The following is a 12,796-nucleotide window of genomic DNA, read 5'->3' on the forward strand; positions in this document are numbered from 1 at the left end:
GAAATTCAGTAATTGATTAAATTTCGCATTAAAGTAGTTATTTACAGTCTTGGCATGTGCTGTAGCCATACTGCGGAGACATTTATTAAATAATTAATGTAATTCATTAACCAATTAAATAACTTAATGAAATGTACAAAAATTTATAACTGATAGCCCTCTCTGAGAAGCCTTTTCCAACGCACAATGTCTCCTCTGGTAACTGCAGCTTTCTTCAGTTGTGAATTAAAGAATTTCGTCCCAAAGTATTCGTTCGACCTGAAGACGATTAGATATCCTTCAAAAGTCGTAATTATTTACGTGGCGTCCGGCTACAAGATTCAGTTTACTTAGCATCAAGTCTCATAGACCGAGCCTGTTGATTTTCGCTTGAGGTATCATCTACAGACTGAATGGGTCAGATCGTTCCTCTTAACTGTATTCTGTAGCACTACTGCATGCACTCGTAGGACCGACCACTTGTGTGTGATCTGTAAAAATAATAAATTTCTGCAAACCATCTACATTAAATTCTCGGGGGAGTAATAGCATAGAAGTGTCTTATATATATATATGATTTGTTTTCCGTAAATGAGGAGTAAGAGCCACATAACTATTCAGGGAATAGAAGGTACACTCCAATATCCCTGTCAAGGAAAGGTCTGCACTGATTACAATACCGTAGGCGTAAATTTAAAAAAAGACGAACCGGTTCGTTGTTTGCGTAAAAGAGTTCGAATGTTAGAATAGTTCGGTAGACAAGACCATAGCCAATTTTTGTCTCCATTCTTGTACGGTTAGAGCTAGTGCACGCTCTCTGAGTCTCGACTTGACAAGTCATTAACCTCTCACATTTTATTACTTCTCCCTGTCACTTGAAGTTCCTTACAGGTATAACATAATGCCATTCAGGGACATTAGAAGCGATATTGAGATCAGTTGCACCACTAGAAATTGACAGATCGATTTCGATTTAAAGCATACACTCTAAGACGAAAAATGGCACATCACAAAAGAAGTATCCAATGGGACGGACATCGGCAAGTGTGATGTACATGTACAGACGAACAAATGATTACAGTCTCAGAAAACTCGAATGATTTATTCAAGAGAAAGAACTTCATAAATTGAGCTAGTCAGTAATGCGTTGGTTCACCTCTGGCCCTTATTCGAGCAGTTTTCTGGCTTCGCATTGATTGATACAGTTGTTGCAGGTCCTCCTGAGGGACATCGTGCCAAATTCTGTCCAATTGGCGCATTATATCGTCAAAATCACAAGCTGGTTACCGAGCGAGGTGGCGCAGTGCTTAGCACACTGGACTCACATTCGGGAGGACGACGGTTCAATCCCGCGTCCGGCCATCCTGATTTAGGTTTTCCGTGATTTCCTTAAATCGCTTCAGGTAAATGCCGAAATGGTTATTTTGACAGGGCTTGGCCGAATTCCTTCCCTATCCTTCCCTAATCCAATGAGATCGATCACGTGTCTGGTCTGTTCCCCCAGATCAGTCCAGTCCGCAAGCTGATTGCAAGGCCCTGCCCATAATGCTCCAAGCGTTCTCGGGAGAGATCCGGTGACCTTGCTGGACAAGGCAGGGTTTGGTAAGCACGAAGACAAACAGTAGAAATTCTCACTGTATGTGGGCGGGCATTATCTTGCTGAAATGTAAACTCAGTATAGCTTGTCCTGAACGGGAACAAAACGGGCCTTAGAATGTCGTCGACGTGCCTTTGTTCTGAAAGGGTACGAGGACGACAATCAAAGGGGACCTACTATTGAAAGAAATGGCACCCCAGACAAGCACAACTGGCTGTCAGGGCATAGACGGGCGATAGTCATGTTTGTATCCCACTACTGTCCAGGGCGTTTACAGAAACATCTTCGGCGTGGAATCTCATTGACTGGAGTAGAATTGTCTTCATTGCTGAATCCCGCTTCAAACTGAACCTCGACGACCAGCAAAGACGTGTCCCAGAAAGCAGTGCGATACTAACCCTAAATGGGGTGCCATTTCTTTTCGTAGCAGGACCTCTTTGGCTGTCATCCGCGTCATCCTTGCAGGACAGCGGGACATCGACGATTTTCGAGGTCCGTTTTGTTGCCATTCATGGCAAGCCATCCTGAACCTACATTTCTATTGCTTGTCTTCGTTCTTGCCAAACCCTATCTTGGCAAGCAAGCTAGTCCTACCTATCCCCAGGTAAGAACGTTAGGTGCGCTATGGGCAGGGCCTTCCAACCAGCTCGCGATTTTGGCGACCTAACGCTCCAGTTGGACATAATTTGGCTCGATATCCCCCAGGAGTACGTTAAACCACTGTATTAATTAACGCCAAGCGAAACAACTGCTTGTATACGAGCCAGAGGTGCCCCAACGCGTTAGTGACTCGTTCAATTTCTGAAGCTCTTTCTCTTGAATAAATAACCCAATTTTTCTGAAGCTGTAATCATTTGTTTGCCTGTACATGTACATCATATCCACCGATTTCCGTCCCATTCGAATAATTCTTTGGTGGGGTGCTGAGTGTGTCTTTTTCTTTTCTTTTTTTTTTAGTGTATCATCAAATTCAACCACATATTATTACGTTAGGGGTGTGCTTTTGCTCATAGCATACGCAGTGGCTTGTTTCCTTGCAGTTTGGCTAAGTTTCATCACAGCGGACACCTAAGTAGTCTCTATATATCTACTTTTATCTTCTTTTGGAAACGAAATCTTGTGGTATGCAACAGAAGCAAATATTTCACACCCACCGCTTGTGGTCGTCAAACTATGGCGTAATCGTCTTAAGGAAATTCTTACTCGCACGTTAACTTCCTGCCACATTATTTCATTTACTCAGTACGTCGAACTACGCGCTGTAGCGGCATACCTCCTTTAAACCATACATGTCTCATATTTTAATTCCAGCATTCTTTTGAAGCGGAACTTCAAAACAGAAATGAGGGTCGGATCGTTTTATTGTTAGTTCGCCGAGTAATACACTCCTGGAAATTGAAATAAGAACACCGTGAATTCATTGTCCCAGGAAGGGGAAACTTTATTGACACATTCCTGGGGTCAGATACATCACATGATCACACTGACAGAACCACAGGCACATAGACACAGGCAACAGAGCATGCACAATGCCGGCACTAGTACAGTGTATATCCACCTTTCGCAGCAATGCAGGCTGCTATTCTCCCATGGAGACGATTGTAGAGATGCTGGATATAGTCCTGTGGAACGGCTTGCCATGCCATTTCCACCTGGCGCCTCAGTTGGACCAGCGTTCGTGCTGGGCGTGCAGACCGCGTGAGACGACGCTTCATCCAGTCCCAAACATGCTCAATGGAGGACACATCCGGAGACCTTGCTGGCCAGGGTAGTTGACTTACACCTTCTAGAGCACGTTGGGTGGCACGGGATATATGCGGACGTGCATTGTCCTGTTGGAACAGCAAGTTCCCTTGCCGGTCTAGGAATGGTAGAACGATGGGTTCGATGACGGTTTGGATGTACCGTGCACTATTCAGTGTCCCCTCGACGATCACCAGTGGTGTACGGCCAGTGTAGGAGATCGCTCCCCACACCATGATGCCGGGTGTTGGCCCTGTGTGCCTCGGTCGTATGCAGTCCTGATTGTGGCGCTCACCTGCACGGCGCCAAACACGCATACGACCATCATTGGCACCAAGGCAGAAACGACTCTCATCGCTGAAGACGACACGTCTCCATTCGTCCCTCCATTCACGCCTGTCGCGACACCACTGGAGGCGGGCTGCACGATGTTGGGGCGTGAGCGGAAGACGGCCTAACGGTGTGCGGGACCGTAGCCCAGCTTCATGGAGACGGTTGCGAATGGTCCTCGCCGATACCCCAGGAGCAACAGTGTCCCTAATTTGCTGGGAAGTGGCGGTGCGGTCCCCTACGGCACTGCGTAGGATCCTACGGTCTTGGCGTGCATCCGTGCGTCGCTGCGGTCCGGTCCCAGGTCGACGGGCACGTGCACCTTCCGCCGACCACTGGCGACAACATCGATGTACTGTGGAGACCTCACGCCCCACGTGTTGAGCAATTCGGCGGTACGTCCACCCGGCCTCCCGCATGCCCACTATACGCCCTCGCTCAAAGTCCGTCAGCTGCACATACGGTTCACGTCCACGCTGTCGCGGCATGCTACCAGTGTTAAAGACTGCGATGGAGCTCCGTATGCCACTGCAAACTGGCTGACACTGACGGCGGCGGTGCACAAATGCTGCGCAGCTAGCGCCATTCGACGGCCAACGCCGCGGTTCCTGGTGTGTCCGCTGTGCCGTGCGTGTGATCATTGCTTGTACAGCCCTCTCGCAGTGTCCGGAGCAAGTATGGTGGGTCTGACACACCGGTGTCAATGTGTTCTTTTTTCCATTTCCAGGAGTGTATATCACACCTCCCCCGTGTTCTGACATAACACAGCCGGTTTATTTTCGCGGTTTTAATTTAGCGTTGGCTTTATTATTTTTTCAATCATATCTCTTTTGACATTGATTAGGCGTTCAGTTGCGCAAACGTATCTCTCCGATTCATTTTCATTTACCACCGCTGGAAGGAGAAAAAAATTAGCTTTCTAGCGTAGCAATCGTAGGAAGTGGACGCATGTTAAGAGGCACTCGCATTTTATACAGGATGGATGGGGCTTGGAGGCGTCCCTCTAAAACAAAAGACCAGGAGGATAAAGGTAAGTGTAAAGTCAAGTGGTACGAGATGATAGACAGAAATCCTGTGAGGATACGTTACCAACATGGCAGTCACTTTGGAAGCCGCCATCTTGAATGAAAGTCGTAATTTTGGAAAGGTAAGGAGGTCATGTGACGTATATCAGACATATAAAGATTTATACAAGTTAAAACGATGATACCTTTCATTCTCGAGTTACATTGCATTTTGCATAGAACAAGGTAAATGCTGGTGATAACACACGGTCCAGTCACATTAATGTGACCACCGCCTATGTTCGACGTCAACTTGAAATAACCGCTCACAGACGGCAGGTGGCAGCACTAGCGATGCAGATTATGTAAATCGTTGCAGTGGATGCAGTAAACAGCGCAGTTGTTGCCGTAATGCGAAAACCGAGCGATTTGTCTGACGTCCAAAAGGGCTTGTTCATGGGCTTTCAGGTCAAGGGTGACAGCATTCCCGAAACGGCTAAATATGTAAAAAGGTCATTTGACGTCGTGGTATACCGTGCTTGGCGAAATGGCCGTATCCAAAACTGGCACCGAGGCAACTGGGGTACACCATGGACCATATATGACATCAGTGAACGACGCCTGCAGAGATGTGTACTGGCGAACAGATGTGAAACTGTTGAGCAAGTGACCGCCCACATGACCCAAGGGGCTACAGACAAAGGCCGTTCAGCGAACATTGCTGTGTTTGAGCCTCCGCAGCAGGTGCCTGGTTCATGTACCCATGTTGTCTGCTGCTCAATGGCGATGAAGGCTGGAAGTGAATTACGTTTTATGTTCCAACGGATAGACGACAGTTCGCGAGTCCGGCGTGAAACTTAAAAAAGCAAACACTCTGCATGCGTTACGGTCTAGCGAAAGACTTCGTGGCATAATCTCAGTGACCTCATCATTCTGTAAGGGACAGTTGATCAACACAAATATGCGTTCATCTTTGGGGACCATGTCCACGACTACATGGAGTTCGTTTTTCCTCGGTACGATTGCAACTACCAGCAGGACAATGCCACATGTCACACAGCTAGCGCCGGCCGCTGTAGCCGAGCGGTTCTAGGCGCTTCAGTCCAGAACCACGCTGCTGCTACGGTCGCAGGTTCGAATCCTGCCTTGGGCATGGATGTGTGTGATGTCCATAGGTTAGTTAGGTTTAATTAGTTCTAAGTCTAGGGGACTGATAAACTCAGATTTTAAGTCCCATTGTGCTTAGAGCCACACAGCTAGCAGTGTACGTACGTGCGTGGTTCAAAGCGCAGCAGGGTAAGTCTACCGTGCTCTCCTGGCCACAAACTCCCCGGATTTAAGGTCAATTGAGAATGTGTGGGATCGCCTTCACCGGGCTTTTCGCGCACTTGATCTTCAACAGAGAAACCTAGCGTAACTGGACTTGAACTACTTAGTCGACGAGTAACTCACAACACTGCTATAGTGCTAGCGATGTTGATACAAAGCAGAGCAATGGCAACGATAAGCAATGCTAACATTACATTATATCTACAACGACAGCTGTCGCAGTTGACATTTCATCAGAATGGAAGTGAAGAAATTTCGCAGAGTGAGAAAGGAGGGGCAGATGAAATAACTGTGTTTCTGCAGGACGAGTCAATGGAATGTGTGGTATTGCATACGCTCGACTGTGCGGACAATGTACATGAGGAGTATAATGATGACGATACGTGCTTAAGAAGTGAAAGTGATACTGAAACAGGTGTCGAGCCATGTAGTTCATCATTCGTATCGGACGGGGAGCCACTAATCCCGTCTCCAGTGTAACATGGTAAAGGGCTATCGTTCTCCAAGGAGCGGGTGTTAAACATAAGTACGTACATGGGTGATCATCCGCAACATAGTAAAAAAACAGTAATTAACAGATTTCGAATAAGTGCGCAGCAATATGACCTATGGATACTTAAGGTAGGACAAGGCACACTTGTTACAGAAACTGGCGTTCGCGCGTTTCAAGGATGCTCGATACAATTCACAGGATGTGCATAGTAGTGATCCGTTCCATAGACTGGTCCTATGTTTCTGGACTTTTATGCGAAATTCGAGCCTCGTCAGCACTAACAAGGAACCAGTTAAGTGTGACGTCACACAAGGCGAATGATGATTACACTGAGTTCAAGGGAAGCCGTGGATTGTTACATAACAGGATGACGTAAGATAACGTAATTTCAAGCAAAGCGTCAAACTGACGACCCACAGGAAACCATGGAGGGGGGGCGAAAATTTGTAGCTGTGGTAAACCAACTTATCCCATCGTTCAATTAGAAATTTGCGTACAACTCCAACCAATCGGGATTTGAAGCGGAAATGCATATTGAAACGCCCCCCTAGAAAAAATTATGAATGACTGTGCTGATAAACCTCTTACATTACTTGCTTTTCAAACAGCTGAGCAAAACTGAACGTACTCTCTTTACTTATTCTGACCAACACTAAACTGACACACAACATTTTTAGCGCAACGCAGTATGACTTTGAATAATACCTACAAAAGAATGGCCCTGACTGACAATAACCTATACCTTTCATGAATCACTTACCTCACAAAAATCTTCGTTACTCGAACTACTCCAATACAACGAGCGCCACTACTGCCAGCTAAATAAAAGATTCAAACTACTGAAGGCACTAACTACTGATAGGAATAGTTAGCACATGAAAGATTTTTTAGAGAACAAACTATGTGTTTACCTTAATAGTGTTCAAAAGTCATAATATATATACCAGTCCATGATATCCAGCATTACAAATTTACTCTCTCTAATGGACACAAGTCCAGATCATCCGCTCTCAAAACTCCGCCATCTCTCTCCCCACATCCACCACTGCTGGCGGCTCACCTCCAACTGCGCAACGCTACGCGCTGTTCACATCCAACTGCCCAACACTACAATAGCGAATATTACAACAATGCTAACCAGCCACAGACTGCACACAGCACAGCCAGTGATTTTCATACAGAGCGCTACGTGGCGCTACCAATATAAAAACCTAAACAGCCTACTAATTTCACAAACTGTTTTGGGCAGTGGCCAATACAGATTTGAAAACATTTTTCATGCATACAATAACAAAGAAATCAAATGCACACAATTATTGATACACTGTTGGTCAAAAGCAAAGATTTTCTCACAGTCCATAAAGGCAGTCCTGATCATTCATCACAGTTTTAATTAAAATTTTATGCACAAAGTCTGAGCAGTAAAATAAAATGCACACGAAATTAGTGGATTTCCATGCTGTCTTGAAGAAGTGGTGTTGTCCTTTCAACAGAAAGACAGTGCAGACTCTGACATGCAGACAGGTAATGGGCCACAACAGAGCAAACCCACATCAGAGTCAGTCGAAGTTGAAGAATATTGGTAGGTAGGTCATCACAGAGAAGACCACTGTAGTCCTGTTAAAGATTACAGTATTGGTGGGCCACCAGAGGTGCAGATCCACTGCAGTCCTTGTAGAAATAATGGTATTGGTGGGCCATCAAAGGTGCAGAGACACTGTGGTCCTTGTAGAAACGGCCAGCAGCCATCTGTTGCGACTGGGCAGGTGCACTGTCACCATCGAAGAGTCTTGCGGACAATATAGCAAGTCTATAAACCACCACTTGTGCACTCACAAACTGTTTGGTATATCCTTAGAACCAGCAATGCTGTTAACCAGTCCCTTGCTGAATTATCAACACGTGCAAACACTAACAGTCCCATCTTCTCATCTATTATGCATATCCTATGACCAACAGAAACATGTGCAGTGAAATGTGACTTAATTTGAAGAACTGGTGTCTATACAATTATAAATATACAGCATAAGAATACAGTTACGAAGGTAAAACATACATCATTAAAGAACATAACAATACAGATAAGATATGTAGTAATACGGGCTTTACAAAAGAATAGAAATAAACATATACATCAGTGTTACAGGAATTATGACATAAGTAAATAATTAAAATAATGAAAATAGTTTCGAAACATTAATTTCACACATGAGCATTAAAAACAAAGCAGAATAAATAATGTCTAAACATCTTTACAAAGTAAATAACATATTATAAATGCAAATTATATTTGAGGCTAACAGTATTCCTTATCTTAGTGAATGTAGCTGAGTATTAAAAAAATTCTACAACATAAGTCTTCCAATTCATCACAGCTCATTCTCTTATATAGCCTACCCCCTCTTAAGCTAACTTAAATCTACTGAACTCAGATGCTAAAGTAAGGGATGAGGCAATGCAGTAGCACAAAACAATTAACACAAACAGCAATGACAAAAAAATGCATATTAACAAAGCAAGCAGCAATATATATAAATTAGCAAAGCAAATGCAACATTATCACTAATATGAGCCAATGTGCAGCAAAAAGAAAAATAAATCAGTAGTGAAACTGGCTTAACAGAGTAATGCAAAGTGAAATTCAGTAGCACTATGCCTGCCACACAGCAGCAGCAAATGCAATAACTTATACCTAAACGTGAAAAAGCTCAAGCAGAAAAAATATTACAGTAAAGATAGGAAATTTCTAATAACTATATCACATCTTAACACGAGAGTGATGCATCACCTTGACTTACTCTATGAAACAAGTTACCCAGTCATTGACAAAAATTATGTATGCAATTCCTGTAAAGGGAAATGTCTTTTTGTGCTCCCTCGTTTTTTTGGAAGTAGATCATAAAATTATTATTTACTGGATCTGAAGGCATAAAATATCTATATAAGTACATCTATTAAATTTTATTTTAACCAATGCTGCTGTGCAACTAGAAACTAGATATTAAACGAAATGAGCAAATATATATATATGAACCATGGACTTTGCCGTTGGTTCGGAGGCTTGCGTGCATCAGCGATACAGATGGCCGTACCATAGGTGCAACCACAACGGAGGGGTATCTGTTGAGAGGCCAGACAAACGTGTGGTTCCTGAAAAGGGGCAGCAGCCTTTTCAGTAGTTGCAGGGGCAACAGTCTGGATGTTTGACTGATCTGGCCTTGTAACACTAACCAAAACGGCCTTGCTGTGCTGGTACTGCAAACGGCTGAAAGCAAGGGGAAACTACAGCCGTAATTTTTCCCGGGGGCATGCAGCTTTACTGTATGGATAAATGATGATGGCGTCCTCTTGGGTAAAATATTCCGGAGGTAAAATAGTCCCCCATTCGGATCTCCGGGCGGGGACTACTCAGGAGGACGTCGTTATCAGGAGAAAGAAAACTGGCGTTCTACGGACTGGAACGTGGAATGTCAGATCCCTTAATCGGGCAGGTAGGTCAGAAAATTGAAAGGGTGATATGGATAGGTTAAAGTTAGATGTAGTGGGAATTAGTGAAGTTCGGTGGCAGGAGGAACAAGACTTTTGGTCAGGTGAATACAGGGTTAGAAATACAAAATCAAATAGGGGTAACGCAGGAGTAGTTTTAATAATGAATAAAAAATAGGAGTGCGGGTAATCTACTACAAACAGCATAGTGAACGCATTATTGTGGCCAAGATATACATGAAGCCCACGCCTACTACAGTAGCACAAGTTTATATGCCAACTAGCTCTGCAGATGATGAAGAAATTGATGAAATGTATGATGAGATAAAAGAAATTATTCAGGTAGTGAAGGGAGAAGAACATGTAATAGTCATGGGTGACTGGAATTCGAAAGATGGAAAAGGGAGAGAAGGAAACGTAGTAGATGAATTTGGATTGGGGCTAAGAAATAAAAGAGGATGCCGTCTGGTAGAATTTTGCACAGAGCATAACTTAATCATAGCTAACACTTGGTTCAAGAATCATAAAAGAAGGTTGTATACATGAAAGAATCCTGGAGGTACTAAAAGGTATCAGATAGATTACATAATGGTAAGACAGAGATTTAGGAACCAGGTTTTAAATTGTAAGTCATTTCCAGGGGCAGCTGTGGACTCTGACCACAATCTATTGGTTATGAACTGTATATTAAAACTGAAGAAACTGCAAAAAGGTGGGAATTTAAGGAGATGGGACCTGGATAAACTGACTAAACCAGAGGTTGTACAGAGTTTCAGGGACAGCATAAGGGAACAATTGACAGGAATGGGGGAAAGAAATACAGTAGAAGAAGAATGGGTAGCTCTGAGGGATGAAGTAGTGAAGGCAGCAGAGGATCAAGTAGGTAAAAAGACGAGAGCTAGTATAAATCCTTGCATAACAGAAGAAATATTGAACTTAATTGATGAAAGGAGAAAATATAAAAACGCAGTAAATGAAGCAGGCAAAAAGGAATACAAACGTCTCAAAAATGAGATCGACAGGAAGTGCAAAATGGCTAATCAGAGATGGCTAGAGGACAAATGTAAGGATGTAGTGGCTTATCTCACTAGGGGTAAGATAGATACTGCCTACAGGAAAATTAAACAGACCTTTGGAGAAAAGAGAACCACTTGTATGAATATCAAAAGCTCAGATGGAAACCCAGTTCTAAGCAAAGGAGGGAAATCAGAAAGGTGGAAGGAGTATATAGAGGGTCTATATAAGGGCGAGGTACTTGAGGACAGTAGTATGGAAATGGAAGAGGATGTAGATAAAGATGAAATGGGAGATACGATACTGCGTGAAGAGTTTGACAGAGCACTGAAAGACCTGAGTCGAAACTAGGCCCCGGAAGGAGACAACATTCCACTGGAACTACTGACGGCCTTAGGAGAGCCAGTCCTGACAAAACTCTACCATCTGGTGAGCAAAATGCATGAGACAGGCGAAATACCCTCAGACCTCAAGAAGAATATAATTATTCCAATCCCAAAAAAAGCAGGTGCTGACAGATGTGAAAATTACCGAACAATCAGTTTAATAAGCCACTGCTGCAAAATACTAACGCGAATTCTTTACAGACGAGTGGAAAAACTGATAGAAGCCGATCTCAGGGATGATCAGTTTGGATTCCGTAGAAATGTTGGAACACGTGAGGCAATACTGACCTTACGTCTTATCTTAGAAGAAAGATTAAGGAAAGGCAAACCTACGTTTCTAGCATTTGTAGACTTAGAGAAAGCTTTTGACAATGTTGACTGGAATACTCTCTTTCAAATTCTAAAGGTGGGAGGGGTAAAACACAGGGAGCGAAAGGCTATTTACAATTTGTACAGAAACCAGATGGCAGTTATAAGAGTCGAGGGACATGAAAGGGGAGCAGTGGTTGGGAAGGGAGTAAGACAGGGTTGTAGCCTCTCCCCAATGTTATTCAATCTGTATTTTGAGCAAGCAATAAAGGAAACAAAAGAAAAGTTCGGAGTAGGTATTAAAATCCATGGAGAAGAAATAAAAACTTTGAGGTTCGCCGACGACATTGTAATTCTGTCAGAGACAGCAAAGGACTTGGAAGAGCAGTTGAACGGAATGGACAGTGTCTTGAAAAGAGGATATAAGATGAACATCAACAAAAGCAAAATGAGGATAATGGAATGTAGTCGAATTAAGTCAGGTGATGCTGAGGGAATTAGATTAGGAAATGAGACACTTAAAGTAATAAAGGAGTTTTGCTATTTGGGGAGCAAAATAACTGATGATGGTTGAAGTAGAGAGGGTATATAATGTAGAGTGGCAATGGCAAGGAAAGCGTTTCTGAAGAAGAGAAATTTGTTAACATCGAGTATAGATTTAAATGTCAGAAAGTCGTTTCTGAAAGTATTTCTATGGAGTGTAACCATGTATGGAAGTGAAACATGAACGATAAATAGTTTGAATAAGAAGAGAATAGAGGCCTTCGAAATGTGGTGCTACAGAAGAATGCTGAAGATTAGAGGGGTAGATCACATAACTAATGGGGAGGTATTGAACAGAATTGGGGAGAAGAGGGGTTTGTGGCACAACTTGACACGAAGAAGGGACCGGTTGGTAGGACATGTTCTGAGGCATCAAGGGATCACAAATTTAGCATTGGAGGGCAGTGTGGAGGGTAAAAATTGTAGAGGGAGACTAAGAGATGAGTACACTAAGCAGATTCAGAAGGATGTAGGTTGCAGTAGGTACTGGGAGATGAAGAAGCTTGCACAGGATAGAGTAGCATGGAGAGCTGCATCAAACCAGTGTCAGGACTGAAGATCACAACAACAACAGCATATAAAG

This window comes from Schistocerca serialis, chromosome 6, assembly GCF_023864345.2.
Source record: "Schistocerca serialis cubense isolate TAMUIC-IGC-003099 chromosome 6, iqSchSeri2.2, whole genome shotgun sequence".
In the NCBI taxonomy this organism is placed as follows: Eukaryota; Metazoa; Arthropoda; class Insecta; order Orthoptera; family Acrididae; genus Schistocerca; species Schistocerca serialis.